Here is a 16,703-nt window from a genome sequence, read left to right as displayed (position 1 = left end):
ATTTAGAGGAGTTTATTGGCAGGTCCATGACTTTAGAGTGAAAAAAATATCTGCCATCAGAACAGTGGCAAGACAGGTGGGATACATGGGCAAATATGACAAAGGTAAGAGAAATCAGTACTCATTGGTATATGTTCTTTGCTGCCTATAATTCACCAGTCCTAGGAAACTAATGTTGTTTTCTACATATGATCTCTACCGGCTTAAGTAACTAGGCCAAGGATAAAAGCCTCTATGATCTAGACTTCACCTCAATGCCAACCAAGTGTTTTGAAATTCACATTTTAAAATTTATTTCATTACTTTATGTGTCTGAGCATTTTGTCTTGTCTGCATGTATATTTGTATACCAAGTGTGTACTTAGTGCCTATGGAGGCCAGAAGAGGGTACCAGATCTCCTGAAACTAGAGTTATAGATGGTGATGAGCTGCCATATAGGTGCTTGGAATTGCACCCATGTCCTCTAGAAGAGCAACCAGTGTTCTTAACCACTGAGCCATCTCTCCAGCCCCAAAATTCACATTCTTTAAAGTGGTCCTGTGCTAGCCTGGCTAACAGAGCACTTAGTGCAACTCCCAGATCTGGATTGAGTTGTCTTATCAAGTGCAGGCACATGGAAATCCACAGTTAAATTTTGTCCCTCATAGAGCCTCTGACAGGGCGTTCCAGACACTCTATGATGAGAGACTCATAAAGAAGGTGAGGAGTCAAGTTGACAGTGATCAGTGACTTAGGGCAACATTGACCCTTGACAATGTACTGAATCCTCTTACTGGAAAGTAAAGGGAAGCTTACTTCCTTAAAACTTGAAAGCCAGCATTGGTGTGCACAGGGTTTCCCATCAAAACACCCATGGCTTTCTTATCGGTATCTTATTTGGAAAGCTTGGCATTTTATTTCAAGCACTGTTTTATTAGACAAAGATGTTTTAGTAATAAGCCAAGACTATAGACACTTGTGCAAACTCTCTGCCCAAATGGTCACCTGGCTTGATGACTTCTTTGCCATTTGGCAATGTCTAAGTTTGGAACTACAGAAAAGCAAAAACAAACAGGCAAGCTTTAGTACAGGACAACAATGTGGTATATGAAGACAAAGACTGAGAAAAGGTCCATAATTTGATGGTGTCTTTATAATGTTCTTTTTAACCCTTCCTTTGATGAGTCCACACATGCATATAATTTTTTAGTCATTTTTACCTACCATCACCCCCTGTCATCCCTTTCCTCTCCACTAAAATCCTAAAATCCTTTTCTTTTTCTAATAAGTTCCCCCTATTCCTTTTGTGTCTTTTTTTTTTTATTATTTAGTTTTTAATAATACAAGAAATTTAAGTGTGTTCCTTGCATGAGCCTAAGCAGAAGGTAATTTACTGGATCCCGGGCAGTTTACCTGGGGATTCACATGCCCAATAGTCATTAGTAGTCCATGGTCCCTCAGTAAGATAGGGTCTTATGAACCCTTGGAGCCCATGACTGTTACAGCCACGGGCACTCTACCAAGTTTACAGTATCAGGCATGAGTTCCTTCCTGTGCATACGACTGTAAATACAATCATAAAGTGGTTGGTTATTTCCTACTAGTCATGCTACTATTGCCCCATTGAGCACATCTTGCCTGTCAATTTGTTATTGTAGTTCATGGGATCCACAGCTATAGGATTGTTGCTGGCTTTCTCCCACAGAGTTAATACATCCAGACACAGTGAAATAGAACCAGCAGAGAGGGTGCTTCCAGATCAACTCCACTTGACTTCTCTGTGTCCTATAACCCAAGTCTGTGGCATCTTAAGCAATAGGATCTTACCATCTAGTTCTGGTGGGAAACCAAGAACTATAAACCAGACAATATTGTATAATGTTTGGGGGCTTCTAGGACCTCTTTGACTAACAACGCATCATAGGGAAATATCTCACAGCTGGAACTGCGTTTGTCATTTACTAGCCTTCAGTTTCTAGGGGAAGCATTATCTATATAAATCTTCTTAAACGGTGTGTGTGTGTGTGTGTGTGTGTGTGTGTGTGTGTGTGTGTGTATGTGTTAAGTGCTATCACTTGCTAAAAGGGAAGCAAGACTCCTTTAACCCTTATGGAGTTGTAATGCTTGCTTTAATTTCATGCTGACAATGGTTAGCTCATCACCACCACCAAAGAGACTGGCAAGTCTAATCTTCAGACACCTATTGTGACCCTAATGTCCAGAGAATTCTGTGGGTTGCCAGCACCTGTGTCACCTGCAAGCATAGTTTGAAATGAATCTGAGTAACACAGGGATTGTTATTTCTATATGTTTCCCATAATAATTTTCTTAAAAGTGAGTAATATTCATAGTGTCGCTTAGTATAGAAGAAAAACACTGAAGTTTCCATGAAACAACTGCTCTCGTTCTCAAACATCTTCAATGTTCCATGCCTGTCTGATGGGGCCCAATGGTGCCACAAGCCAGAAGTCACATCTTGCCTTGCCAAAGCCTTTGATACTCATGGCTGGGGCAAAACAGGCAGGGATTAACAGCCTTTGTTTCTTGGTTGTTATTTAGTTTCATTTTTCCCTCTAATTTTTTTGTTTTGTTTTTCCAGACAGGATTTCCATATGTAGCTTTGTAGACCAGGCTGGCCTCAAACTCACAGAGATCTGCCTGCCTCTGCCTCCTGAGTGCTGGGATTAAAGTCATGCACCACCACTGCCCAGCTCCCTCTGATTTTTGTTGTAAATACATATGATAGAAACCTTACCATCTTAAGTGCACAGTTATTATATGTATTTCTAAATTGTGTGATAATCACAACCAATAGTCACATTCTTTTCATCTTGTAAAATGGAAAGTGTATACATTAAACAGGAACTCCCCATCTGTAAGGAGTATGGGTTTTTCCACCCGTCGCCCGGTCTTGTCCCGCTGCTGCGCCAGCCCCAAATAACACACTGAGACTCTGTATTAGACATAATTTTGTTGGCACGGTTATTTGTTTCTTATCGGCTAGCTCTGTAAAACTTAAACAATATAACTATATACATATACATACATATAAATCCCTAAAATAGAGGTAGAGTAGAAATGTCAAGACAAGAGGTAAAACTATGAAGGGCAGAATGATAAATATCCCAAATTGTATCAATATACAAATGTCTTGAATACAAGAAAAGTATACATACATAGAATATGGTAAAAATAATGTGCATAAAACATCGTAAGTGGAAAGATTTCACACAATATAACAAAATATAAACTTAATTTTACATAGCTTACCACATATAAGAATACATAACAATGTAAGCTGTAAAATACTATCTCATTCTTACTCAAATTCACAAGAAAATAGGCTAATCTACCTATATCCCATCTAAACCATACCTTTCCCAACCATTTCCTATTCCTGTCTAAAAGATAAACCCAAGTGTAAGTATCACCTTACATACCCAACCCTAAATAACTAAAACCAACCCAAAGACGATGGCTATTATCCCAAAATTCCAAGGGTAGGGAAAGGGGGCATCGTTATCTTAAGGTTGCTCTATTTTAGGGGTTTATATGTATGTATATGTATATAGTTATATTGTTTAAGTATTTGTTCCTGCTTTACTCAGGGAAGTTTTAATCAGTTTTTTAGCTAATTTCCTGAGTATTACAGATTATCTTCACTCATGTTTCGTGTACCTATGAGATTAGTCAGATATAGATGCTTAATCTTCAATCACTTCATAGACAGGCAAAACATGGCATTTAAATGTTTTAATATTAGTACTCCATTGACATGAGACACTGTTGCTCCTGACAGCACCGTGCACTTTCCCAAAAATATGTTGGACACTGTTGTTGCTCCTGCTGGAGTTCATTCTCGCCTCAGCTAATGGCCTGTTGAGCAAAGAATTGCCCCCACCTTGACCACTAATTTGGACATGCAGTCCTATGTGCTTGCAGGAGACAAATATAAAAGACTGCTTGACCTTGCCAAGTCAGGGTAAGACAGCCATTCTACCTCCCTGCTGTTGTTGTGGTCTGTCAAATTCTCTTGGCCTTAGCCAAAACTGGGTGTACCAACGTTGCTGTGAGACCTAGGGTGACTGTCCAGGTGGCTTGCTGTTTCTGTCCTTGCTGCACCTTTTGGAAGTTGTCCATCCGCACTTCCTGTCTACTCTAGTATTGTTATTTTCCTTCTCAGGTCTTGATGAGGTTGAAGATTAAACTATCACAACTATTATTCTCTCTTCCTAGTTAGATATATTAGGTACTAGACTTATGTTTTGCAGCTTAGGACAACTCTATTGTAAACTCCATTATGCCTTCACCCTAGGACTAGATATGTAGGTCATTTTGTTCTCGATTTTCCTTTTCTTAGAACACACTTGTTATTCACTGTTTTGTATATAGTTTTGTATTAAGCCTAAATCTTTTCTTTAGACTAAAAGGGGAATTGTAGTGAGATAGTCCTTCTGTGGCACTGACCACGCCCATTGGGGGTGGAGCCATGGGCGGAAGTGACTTGTGGAAGGAGGTCAGAGAGAGAGCCGGGAAAAGCTCTCTTGCTGGCATGTCTCGGACAGGAGAGCATCGGGTTGAATTTCCTGGTGTTCATCTGTCTAGGTTGTAAGTTATTTCTCCCTGAATAAACATCTGTTTGGCCTATTTGTTTATCCTGATCCTTATTTAACCGTGATACCCACCCCTTCCAAGCCACTAGAAATTACCATATTACTTTCTTTCTGCTACTGTGATTTTGTCTACAGTGGGTTCCTCATTTAAGTGGAACTGTACTGTTTTGCCTTTTGTGACTGCCTTGACATAGTATCCTCAATGTTTGTCCATGTGGTAGAATAATACAGTTTCATTCCTTTTAAAGTTGAATGATAGTCCTTTTTGTATGTGTGTAAGTATCATAAGTATCATGTATTGGTTACCCAATCATCTATCACTCTTGGGTTTCTTTTAGATAGTACCCAAAAAAAAAAAAAAAAAAATCCTTCTATGAACATGGGTACACAAATCTCTTTAAAAAGGAAATCTTGCTGACAATTTTAAAAATATGTCCAGAAGTAGAATTGATGAATGACATGGTAATTTTACCTGTTAATTATTTGAGGAACCACCATACCATCTTCCATGGCAGCTGTAGAGTTTCATATTCCCGCCAATGGTGCTCAAGCGTCCTAATCTCTTTACACCATCACCAACTCTTGTTTACTTGTCTCTTACGGTAGCCGTGCTCACTGTATGAGGTAGAAGAATGTTGTTTTGATTTTATCTCCTTGCTGAACATCTTTTCAGCCATCCATCTTTTTATTCATCTCAAATCAAGTCTTGTCTTTTGGTCAACAATTTTCAAATGTTCAGTTTCCTATTGACCCATTATAAAACAGATAATTTGCAAATGTTCTCTCCCATTCCCTTTGTTTCTGTCATGCTGAGCTTAAGTTGTCTTTTGATACATAGCACTTTTTAAAGTTTTCACAAAGTCTCGTGTTCCTGTTATTTAGTATTGTCATCTATGCCTTTGATGTCCTGCCATTGGGAAATCTGGTGTCACTAAGACTGTGCCCTGTATTGTCCAAAGAATGTTGTAGCTTTAAACTTGCTTAGTTGTTGGTACATAATGTATATGTGTAATTTTGGAGTAGAACTTCGTTTTTTTTTTTTTTTGTTTTTGTTTTTTTTTTTGCAACTGGATATCCAGGTATCACACCATCATTTGTTCAAAACTGCACTTTTTTTTTTGACTGATCTTGGCAGTTTAACCATATATGTAACTGTTTGTTGTCAAATTGTTTTTTTCTATCTGATGTGATTTTCCCTTGCCTGCACCACACTGGTGAGATAATTGAAGGTGTATAGCCTATCGGACAACCTGGGGTGTTATTCCTTAAGCAATATCCAACCATCTGTCTAACCATATCTCTCACCGGCCTAGAACTCACCCCCAAAATAGTCTGACTGTCTTATGATCCCAGGTATCCATCTTCCTCCTCATTCTAGTATTGTGACTGCAAGTGCACAGTACCATGCCCAGACTTTTGTTTTTACATAGCTCTGGGGATAGAACTCTGGTCTCATGCTATCTCTCCAGCCATTTTTGAAGTTTTTTAGTAAGTATTACAAACATGGAAGCTTATTTTGTTCTTGTTTTTTTTTTTTTTTTCTTTTTTCAAGATTATTTTGGTTGTGAAGGGTTGGATAGGTTCATTGAGATTCATGTGAATTTTCTGTTTTTGCAAACAAAATAGTCATTTTGGGTTTTGATAAGCATCAAATTAGGTAGTATTGCTAATCTTAATAATATTAAATCTTATAGTTCATGAGCATGGAAAGTATTTTCATCTATTTCTGGTTTCAATTTATTTTAGCTTTTTATAATTTTAATTTCATCACATTGGTTAATATCTAAGTAATTTTTTTCTTTTTCTGCTGTTGTAAATGGAATTACTTTTATAATTTCCCTTTCAGATTTTTCATTGTTGGTTTATTAAAATGCCTCTGACATTTGCACATTAATTTTGCATCTTTCTGTTTTGCTGAATTCATTTGCTCTCTGTAATAGCTTTTGTGTATGTGTATGGAATCTATAGGATTTTCTATATATAAAATCTTCTCAAATCTATGAACAGAAATTATTTGACTTCATTCCTAACTTGGATACCTTTATTCCTTTTTCTTCATTATTTGTTCTTCCTTTTTCTTCATTATTTGTTCCCAGTACTGTGTTGAATAGAAGTGGTCTGTGTGGGCAGCCTTTGCTTTCTTCTGAATAGAAGAGGAAACTTCCACTACCAAATATGATATTTTGTGTCATGTTTTTCACATAGGGCTTTTATTATGTTCAGATAATTTTTTTCTATTTCTAGCTTTCTGAACATCATTTAGTCAGGAGATGCTGGTGGGGGGCTAGCAAACTAGTTCAGTGGATAAAGGTGCTTACCGCTAAGCCTGACAACATGATTCAATTCCTGGGACCCATGTGGTAAAAGCAGAGAACTCATTCCTGAAAGCTTTCACCTGGCCTTCACACATACACACACACACACACACACACACACACACACACACACACACACACACACACACACACACACCTCTAAATAGCATAATTTTAAAAGAAAGCCAGTAAACTGGACCAAGTGCTTTTCCTCTATAGATTGAGGTCATCATGGATTGCCCCTTCATTCCGTTGATATGGTTTACTGTTATTTGCAGTGTTGAGCCATCTTTCTGCTCTAAGAATGAATCTTGCTTGGGTATGATGAAGAATTCTTTTAATGTGGTGTTGAATTTGAGTTAAGGTTTCTTCTTTCTGTAGTCATAAGAGGTGTTAGTCCATTAGTTTTCCTGTAGTGTCTTTGTGTGACTTTAGTATGAGAACAGCCTTGAAGAATTAGCTAAGGGGGTGGGGAGGGGAGTTCCTCTTCCTTCATTTCATTAGAGGAGTTTGCAGGATGAGTGTTAGTTTTTCTTTAACACTTGGCAGAATTCACCCACAACACCACCTGGTCTTGCAATTTTCTTTCTCAGGAAAGACATATTACTGGTTCCATCTTCTATAACAGTTATGGATGGGTCTGTTCAGATTTTCTGCTCATCCTTTAGTAAGCATTGTGTTTCTACTCATTTATCCATTATACTTAATTATCTGTAGAACTTGCTTACAATTCTTACATTTCTACATTGAATGGTAAGTCTCTATTTTTATTTTTGGTTCTAGAAATTTCAATTTTCTTTCATTTCTTAATACATCTAGTTTAAGGATTGTCGATTTTGGTGATCTTTTCCAAGAAACAACTTATGATTACATTTATTTTCCTTGTAGTATCTCTATCCTCTATTTCATTCATTTCTGCTCCAAACTTCTATTTCCTTCTATCTGGTAGCTTCAGACTTTTTTCCTAGTTCTTTAAATCACAAGGTTGGTTTGTTGGGCTATTGGCTCAAGATCTTTCTTATGTTAATGGGCTAATAGCTATACACATCTGCCTTCATTTCATCGAATCTTGAAGATCTCGTTACGCATTTTCATTTCAGCCATCTCTTACGATTTTCTACATCTTCTTCTGATGTCACCTTTAATTTATTGGTTGCTTGTATGCCTGTATGCTTGTGTGAGTATGTGGCATGTATGCGCAAATACCCAAAGAGGCCAGAGTTAGATCCCCTAGTCTTGGAGTCAATTATGAGTTACCTGATGTGGGTGCTGGCAACTGAAATGGGAGCAAAGGCTCTTACCTACGGAGCATCTCCTGCCAGAGCTTTTACTGTTGATTTTTTTTTCCAGATAACTGGAAAAAGAGAGAATAGACTTCTATTTGTTGTAGTTGGACTGTAAATATTTTAATCTGATATTATGATTACTTCAGATAAGCACACATGCCCCTGCCCTAAGTTTGCTTTCTTTTATTATTGTTGTTGTTTATATTTGTTTTAAATTTTAATTTAATTTTATACTTATTCATATTAGCTTGAGTAGGCTGTCCTTCTGTAAAGGATCAAGCCAAGCTATATGCATCTTGGGTCCTTCCAAGCTCGTGGCTTTCTCTGAACTTGCCCAATTGTTTTCTAATTTCTTTCAATATGCAGTTTTTTTTTGTTTTTTTTTTTTTGTTTTTTTGTTTTTTTTTTTTTTTGTTTTTTGTTTTGTTTTGTTTTGTTTTAATGTCCTAGTCTTTAAGGTATGGCTTAAAGAAAAAGAGAAAAACAAAAGAGGGAACATAAAATGATTCTCACCCTTTAGATCTCCAGGAACTCAAATCAACCAGAAGGCCAGGAGCTTGTGATACTGAGCGGAGGTGCAGTGCCAACTGCTGCTGGCCTCTCATATGTACTCTTGTGACGAGGACCAGCAATCAGATGTCAGGTCACAAGTCCATGACATTACCCTATTGGTTCCTTCCAGATGTTTGCAAGCAGCTTCAGCATATCACATGTCACCCTGTGGTGGGCAAATGTCACTGTACTGTCCTAATGAGCTTTCGGTTGCTGTGATAGAAACAAAGGACAAAAGTGACTTGGAGAGGAAAGGGTTTATTTGCATATCCCAGGCATAGTTCATTACTGAATGAAACCAAGACAAGAACCTAAGGCCTGGAGGCAGGAACTGATTCAGAGACCATGGAGGAATGCTGCTCAGTGGTTTGCTCTCCGGGGCTTGCTCAGCCTACTTTTTTCTGTATCCCAAGATTACCTGCCCTAGAGTGGCACCACACACAGTGGCCTGCCCCCCCCCATCAATCATTAATCAATAAAATTCCCCAAAGACAGGTCTACTGTTTAATCTGGTGGAGGCATTCTCTCAATTGAGACTCCCTCTTCCCAGGTGAATCAGGCTGACAAAACTAACCAGTTGTATACCAAGAGAAAAAAAAATGATAAAAACTTATCATAGTTTGCACTGGATATCCCAAACCTTCTAGTTCTAGAGATCCAAAGGCAGTTACATCAGACACATCCCAGAAGTGTAATTGTTCTGTAGGTAAAGAGATGGGTTCCTGTTCTTCAACTCTGCATCTTCCCAGGATCTCCCTATTGGAACATGTAGAGAGACAGGGAGAAGCTGAGCACCCTGCTTACAATCTCACAACCCATAATAATTGTGAACTGGAACCAGACTCTTGACTTGGAACTTAGAATCTTGTCTATACGGTACTACCTCAGATTTACCCTCAAGGTGATGAGAATGAAAGTTAAATGAAAATCCTGTCTTTCTGAAAGCAAGCCACCCCTAGCCTATGTGGTGTGTCCCTCCTACAAACCCCCTGCTAAACACATGGGTGGCTCCTCTAAGCAACTGGCTGAGGCTTCATGATGTCTCCACTGGGAGTACCACAAAATTTCTCTAAAGATACTACACACTCACCTTTGATTACTTGCATTGTTTCTGAGATGTAGATCACTCAGCTTCCTATTTGCTAGGGAACGTGTGTGTGTGTGTGTGTGTGTGTGTGTGTGTGTGTGTGGGTGGGTGGGTGTATGCGCGCACGTGCACGCGTGTACGTGTGTGGGAGAGAGCAGATGACCTCAGGTGTTTCTCCTTGGGTGCCATCTGCCTCATGTGAGACAGGGCCTCTCACTGGCCTGAAAAAGTGGGCGAGGCTGGCTGGTGGGTGAGCCCCAGAGATCTTCCTGTCTCTACATCTCAGGTAAGGAATATAAGCATGCCACCACCATACTTGTCATTTTCTAAAATGGGTTCCTGGAATCAAACTCAGGTCCTCATGCTTGCAAAGCAAGCACTTTTCTGACTAAGACATATCCCAAAGGCCTGAGCACAAAGAAATCTAAAGATCAATATAAAAGCACTGGAGCCAAAAGAAGAGGTTTGCAAAGGGAAGCAAACAGTGCACCAATCCTAAGTATATGAGAGTGATACCAGCTGACACCAGAAGGAGAATGCAGCCAGGGGAGGCTTAGTGGAGGCTAAGGTTAAAGATGCCCAGAGTATTTGGGGCTGTCTGGTGAGGTGTGACATCAGTAGTGCTCTGACAGAATCTAGTGGCCCATGCTTCACAAATAAATTTAGACGGAACCTTTCTTTGCCTGACTCAAAACACTTTATAAGAAGTCCTTTATGGAAAAAAATAATAACGTATTTCTAAAATGTGTGTTTAAAATCATTTTATCTTTTATTGAAAATGTATTGTTTCTCACATAATATATCCTGATTATGGTTTCCCCTACTTTACTCCTCCAAGTTCCTTGCCATCTCCCCTTCCATCCAGATCCACCCCCTTTCTGTCTCTTCTCAGAAAACAAACAGGCTTCTAAGAGCTAGTAATAAAATAAAAGATAAGATAAAACAGAACTAATGCATGGGAATAGAACAAATCAAGCAGAAGGAAAAGAGCTCAAGAAAAAGCACAAGAAATATATATATATATATGTGTGTGGGAGGGGAGAGAGAGAGAGAGAGAGAGAGAGGAGTATATGCACATATGTGTATATATGTGTTAAAAATGTAAAAGTAAAGTAATTTTTTAAATTCCTGATGTGACATTATGAAACAAGGAACCTCCAAAGGTACCACTGAGTTCTTTTTCTTTTGGTTGTTTTGTAGTAGTCTGGACTGGAACCTGTGCTCTTTCTGAGTCTTCAGGACATCTGTCCAGGACATTCCGGTTTTAAAATCTTCATTGAGAAGTCAGGTGTAATTCCAGTAGGCCTATCTTTATGTGTCACTTGGTCTTTTTCCCTTATAGCTTTTAATATTCTTCCATTGTTCTATACATTTAGTGTTTTGATTATTATATGCCAAAGGGAGCTTCTTTTTTGGTAGTCTGTTAGGTGTTGTTTGCGTCCTGTACCTTGGGCTTGGCTAGTGTCTCCTTTCTCGGTTACGGGAATTTTCTTCTATGATTTAACCTTTGATCTGTTTCTTCTCCTTCCGCTCTTCTTACTGTTCTTAGATGTGGTATTTTCATAGTATCCCAGATTTCTTGGATGTTTCTCCAGGACTTGTTTAGATCTTATATTTTCTTTGATGGGGTACCCATTTCTTCTAGTGTGTCTTCCATGCCCTGGGATTCTCTCTTTCATCTCTTCTGTTCTCTTGGTGAGACTTGCCTCTGAGTTTCCTGTTCCAGTTAAAACACTTTTCATTTCCAGATTTCCCTCAGTTTGGGTTTTCTTTATTGATTCTATTTTTACTTTCAGGCCTGTTTTCCTTCCACGGTTGATGTTGTCATTGATTTCTTTAAAGGATTTATTCATTTTCTCTTTATGTATCTCTATCATCAGTCTTTTTCTTATGTTTCAGCAGGGTTGGAATGTTAAAGGCCTGGTGTGGCAGGTTTGCTGGAATCTAGTAGAGACATGCTGCTCTGGCTGTTTATTGTTTATATGCTGGCATCTAGGCATCCGAATGATTGATATCTGGTCACTGAATTGGGTTTTTTTGTTTGTTTCTGTTGCCCTCTCTGGTTCTTAGGGGGATAGAATGGCTGTGTGTTGCCTGCTAGAAAATTCTTCTGGAATCCTGATAGGTATGACCATTGAGGATTCCAGATAAATATGTTTCTAGGTATTGGGAGCTGACCCTTAAAAACAGAAATGAGCTAGGAATGGGAGAATTAGGAGGTCCACCCTCCTGGAGGGAAGCAGGGTATTTCACCAAGATCTACCCAATGCTGTGAGACTTGGGGCAGAGAGTGACAATCATACCAGGTAGTCTGCTCCAGAGCTGGGATTAGACTGGGGGACTGGATTTGGACCTTCCTGCTTGGCGGGCCCACTTTCTCTTCTGGCAGCCTGGACCAGCAGGTTCCCAGGGAATGTCTGCTGGAATTGTGGGCTAGGATAACAGAATGAGTAGGCAAGAAAGCTGGAGAAGATCCATGTCATGTGATCTGCTGGAGGGGGAGATGCCACAGCAGGTGGTCTGCCACAAAGTTGGGGATAGACTGGAGCATTTGATTTAGAGCATGGAAGAGAGAGATGTCCATCTGCAGTTAGCTTACCTGCTTCCCTGGCTGACAGGACCTGTGGATTCCAAAGGAATGCCTGCTGTTGTTGGGGCTTGGGATAATGGCAGGGAGGAAGGTTGGAGAAGAAGGTCCTGTGATCAGTTGGAGATGCAGGAAGAAGGAAAAAGAGGTTGCAGCAGGTGGGTCTGCGACAGAGCCGGGGTGAGAATGGAGGTATTGGATTTGGAGGAGAGGAGGCAAAGGTAAAGATCTGACGTTAGCCTAGCCGCTTCCCTGCAGGGCCAGAGTCATAACATCATTTTTCTATTCAGTCATCCAGATAGTCCCTCAACACATATTTGTCAGCCAGTGTGTGCTTTAAGGTGGGTATTCAGGTAAACAAAGACAAAGGTGCCTTTAACGGAGAGATTTGGCTTGGCTTAGTCCACTAAGTCCATACACTTCAGACTCAAATGTCAATCACATAGAAACCTTAGTTTTCTGCCTCAGTGGATGTATGCCTACCGTTTCATAAATCTCCAATTTGTTTGCTCTCGCAATTTTCACACCTTTTGGCATTCGGCAGGAGGGTGGGAGGAAATGTTTAAAGCAGAAGTAGATTCTTTGTGAACTCAGTGGACTTAAGCTTTACATTCCTCTTTGTACCAAAGTTCAGATCCTGGGGAAAACCCTAACAGACCGTCCTGACTTGTGTAGATATACTCATGTAGCTTCTATTTAGCCTTGTTAAAGAGAGCCATGAATAGGCCTTAGGCTCCTTAAAACCTGGCCAAGCAGGTCTACCTCCAAATGTGGATGAACCAAGAAATATGGGCCTGTAGAGATGGGTTGGTGGTTAAGAGCTCTAGCTGCTCTTCCAGAAGACCTGGATTTGATTCCCAGCACCCATATGGTGACTTACAACTGCCCCTAACTCCAGATTCAAGGATGTGGAGGCTTCTTCTGGTCTCCATGGACACCAGGCAAATGTGGTGTACTGATATAACATGCAGGCAAAATATATAGATGGCCTAGTGATGTTTCTAAGGGAAGCAGTCCTTGTTCAGGGATGATTCAGAGACTGTTGCCCTGCCCCCATGCCTCCAGAACAATTAGACTAACAAAATAACAGAAAGATAGCAGCCTGGAGTTCTCACCTAGCAAACCCTCACACAGTATAGATTAGCAGTGTGTCACACACACAGCCTCCTCGGAACAGTAAGTAAAGTGTGGGTGGCTCATGATCACCAGGTGAGGGCTCTGGACCGAACTGTTTGTCTTCTGTCTTAAGCAGTTTTTATGATGACAGGTCTGTTGGTAGTTTAGATACTGTTAAAGAGTCCATCAAAGAGGTTAATCCCGAGACAAAATAAATAAAATGCAAGGCCAGGAGGCTGTTTCCGCTCTGGTGTGTCCTGTGACACCCAGGACAAAGGACTTAAGCAGAATTCTAACTTCCCTTGAAACCACTCCTACCTACTGATCCCAAGCACAGCCCTAGGAAAGCTCCTGTGAACAGCCCCGCCCCAGCTCTCAGCTCCCGTGAAACCAAAGAGGCTGCTCTCTGTGGTTTAAATTAAAGGGGGAGATGTGTTTCGTACAAATTAGCTTCCCTATTGATGTGGTGCATATTACAAAGATCAGTCTTCTTGTTCTAATTCAAATCCATGTGCTGCAATTTTTATTTAATTTAAAACTAAATAGGAGCCAGGAGCTGACTGAAGAAGGGGAAATGCCAAGCCTAATTGAACCCTGGCAGCCTTCTTAAAACCACTGATTTGGGAATTGCAGACTCCTGGGGTGGGTGGAGGAGGTGCCATGCAGAGATGCTCCACTTGTCTGGCTGGGAGGGAGGCTAGGGAAGCCTGGTTGCAGAAGCCAGAGGGGGTGAAAAAGAGCACCCTTCCTTTAATGCATCCCCTTTGGCTGCACTTGAAGGAAAACATGGAGTCCATGATATAGCCTGTGCATGAATTCTAATAGGTCTTAATAATAAAAACCGGGAGTCAGATATTAGGGAGGAAAGCAAAGAAGCCAGCCCCTGGCTCTTACCTCTACCTCAGACCAAAGGGGAGGATCCTGTCTCCACGAATCCTCAGACTGGATGCTCACACTGACAGCTTCAAACTAACGGCTGCTCAGACTGCCTTGAGCTCCTGTGTCCTCCCGCCTTATATTCCTCTCTCGATCAGTCATATCACCCCATCTCTACCTCCCTAGTGCCGGGATTAAAGGCCTGTGTCACAAGTGCTCTGGGATCGCCTTTGTATGAGCTCTGTCTCTCTTTTAGACTGGATAGATTTCATGTCGCCCAGGGTGGCCCTGAACTAACAGAGATCTGTCTGCCTCTGTTTCCTGAGTGCTGCTGGGATTAAAGGTGTGGCCACCTCTTCCTGGCCTCTATGGCTAACTAGTGTGGCTAGCTTTGTACTCTGATCTTCTGGCAAGCTTTATTTGTTAGATCATAAATAAAATTTCACCACAATACCTCTCACCAAAAAAAAAAAAAAAGACAAGTTTGAACTAGGAGAACATCATGACCCCATTACAGATTTACGTGAAAACGCATCTCTGAGAGCATCACACTCACAAAAACAACTATGCCAAGTCTGCCAGGCTTTGCTGATGTGTTCACTGCCCATCCCATCATCTACTGGCATGTGTTAACGTTCAAATAGCTGCCAGCACAGAGGGAAGAGGAGAAAGATGGGAAAGAAAAACTTGATAGTCGTTTTTCTCATCAACTTTTATCGTCTCCCCTCAGTTGTGTAGATTTCAGCATCTGTACTGTCCAGTAGAGCGCTGTGTTCTTCAGCTGTGTTCAAAGGGAGAATCACAACCAAGCTGGCGGCTGCTTTTCCTGGTGTCATCTTGTGAAACACCAGTCATCCATAATGCGGATTCCATTTGATCGCTCTAGCACAAAAATATTGTATCTAGAAATCAGCCAAGAAGGAAACACAAATGGGAACGGGCACGGGTTAGTCAGTCTTATGGCACTATGTCCAAACAACTATTGTCGCACGGTTTCCGAGGATTCAGTCTCTGGTCACTGGTGCCATACATGTCGGGAGACCGTTGCAGTGGCAGGAAGATGTGTAGCAGAAGCTGCCTGTCACTCCTTAGTTGAAAGGGAGCAGACAGTACCCACAGGAGGGACCAAGGATCTGTCCCTGTGGACCTTCCCTCAGACACCTACCTTTTCTAGCTAGTTCTCTGTTCCCAAAATATCCAATTCCCCAAAGTAACATGGCCTGTGTTCAAACCATGACCTGTAGGAAACATTTTCTGTTCAAGCCATAGCAGAAGGAATGAAAATGAGGGTGAGGTATGAAGAAGGCCGCCGTACAGCAGTGTTAAGAAACAGAAGCAGGAGGGCTTCTGCAATCTTTCGTGGACTAATTAAACTCGGTTAAGATGACCAGCCTCTCCCTATCCACTCACTAGTCCCTATCCAAAAGGGACACTTTCATGCTCTCCTAACCCCAAACACCTTAAAGTAATTCACATGGGAAGACCAAGCCCTGTGGAAGCCACTATCCCCTGGGTAGGGGTTCCTGAACTATACTGAAGAGTAGAGGAATTGGAATGATCACAGGCAAGTAAGCAAGACAGTGTGTACGTTTTCATTTCTTTCTTTTTTTTTTTTTTTTTTACGAAGGCTGTAATCAGCCATCTCAGTCTCCTGTGGCTGTGACTTCTCTGTGGGCTTTAACATGGGACTGTGAGTTAAAATAAACCTTTTCCCCACAAGGTTCTTTCTGTCCAAATATTTTATCACAGCAAGAGAAATTAAACTAGAACAAAGAACAAGGACTTACTTGTTCAGTTTCAGCGTTCTGTAGATGGTCACTTGGTGCTGTGGCTTCTGGGCTGTAGGGAGGTGAAACATCACGGTGGAAACATGAAATGAAGCCTCTTACCTCACAGCAGATAGAAAGCATAAAGCTTTCCTGTGGTGCACACCTTTGATCCCAGCAGGGATCTCTGTGAGTTTGAGGCCAGCCTGGTCTTCAGAGTGAGTTCCAGGACAGGCTCCAAAGCTATAGAGAAACGCTGTCATGAAAAACAAAACAAACAAAGACAAAACAACAACAAAAAAGGAAAGCATAAAAGCAAAAGAAAAAGGTCAAGAACAAAACACCCTTCGGCTAACTAGGTCTTAGCTCCCACCACCTCCCAACAGTGCCATCAAATTAAGAATCTATCCAAGTACTAATCCATTGATGAAGTCAGAGCCCTTGTGATCCTGTCACTTTCCAATGAATGGATATACCAGGTGAAGACCTGTTGTCAATACATGAATGTTGTGGTGGACACTTCAT

At 40.8% G+C, this 16,703-nt stretch overlaps 1 protein-coding gene across 1 annotated transcript in view; it reads left to right on the top strand.

Moving 5' to 3' along the window:
* The window catches only part of Slc9a9 (solute carrier family 9 member A9), a 521,392-nt gene that overhangs the window by 311,548 nt on the left and 193,141 nt on the right, over window positions 1-16,703 (top strand). The gene's annotated exons all lie outside the window — the stretch shown is intronic.

Source organism: Phodopus roborovskii, unplaced genomic scaffold (assembly GCF_943737965.1).
Source record: "Phodopus roborovskii unplaced genomic scaffold, PHOROB, whole genome shotgun sequence".
NCBI lineage: Eukaryota > Metazoa > Chordata > Mammalia > Rodentia > Cricetidae > Phodopus > Phodopus roborovskii.
The sequence above is the reverse complement of the archived record's forward strand: the minus strand, read 5'-3'. Positions and strand labels throughout refer to the sequence as shown.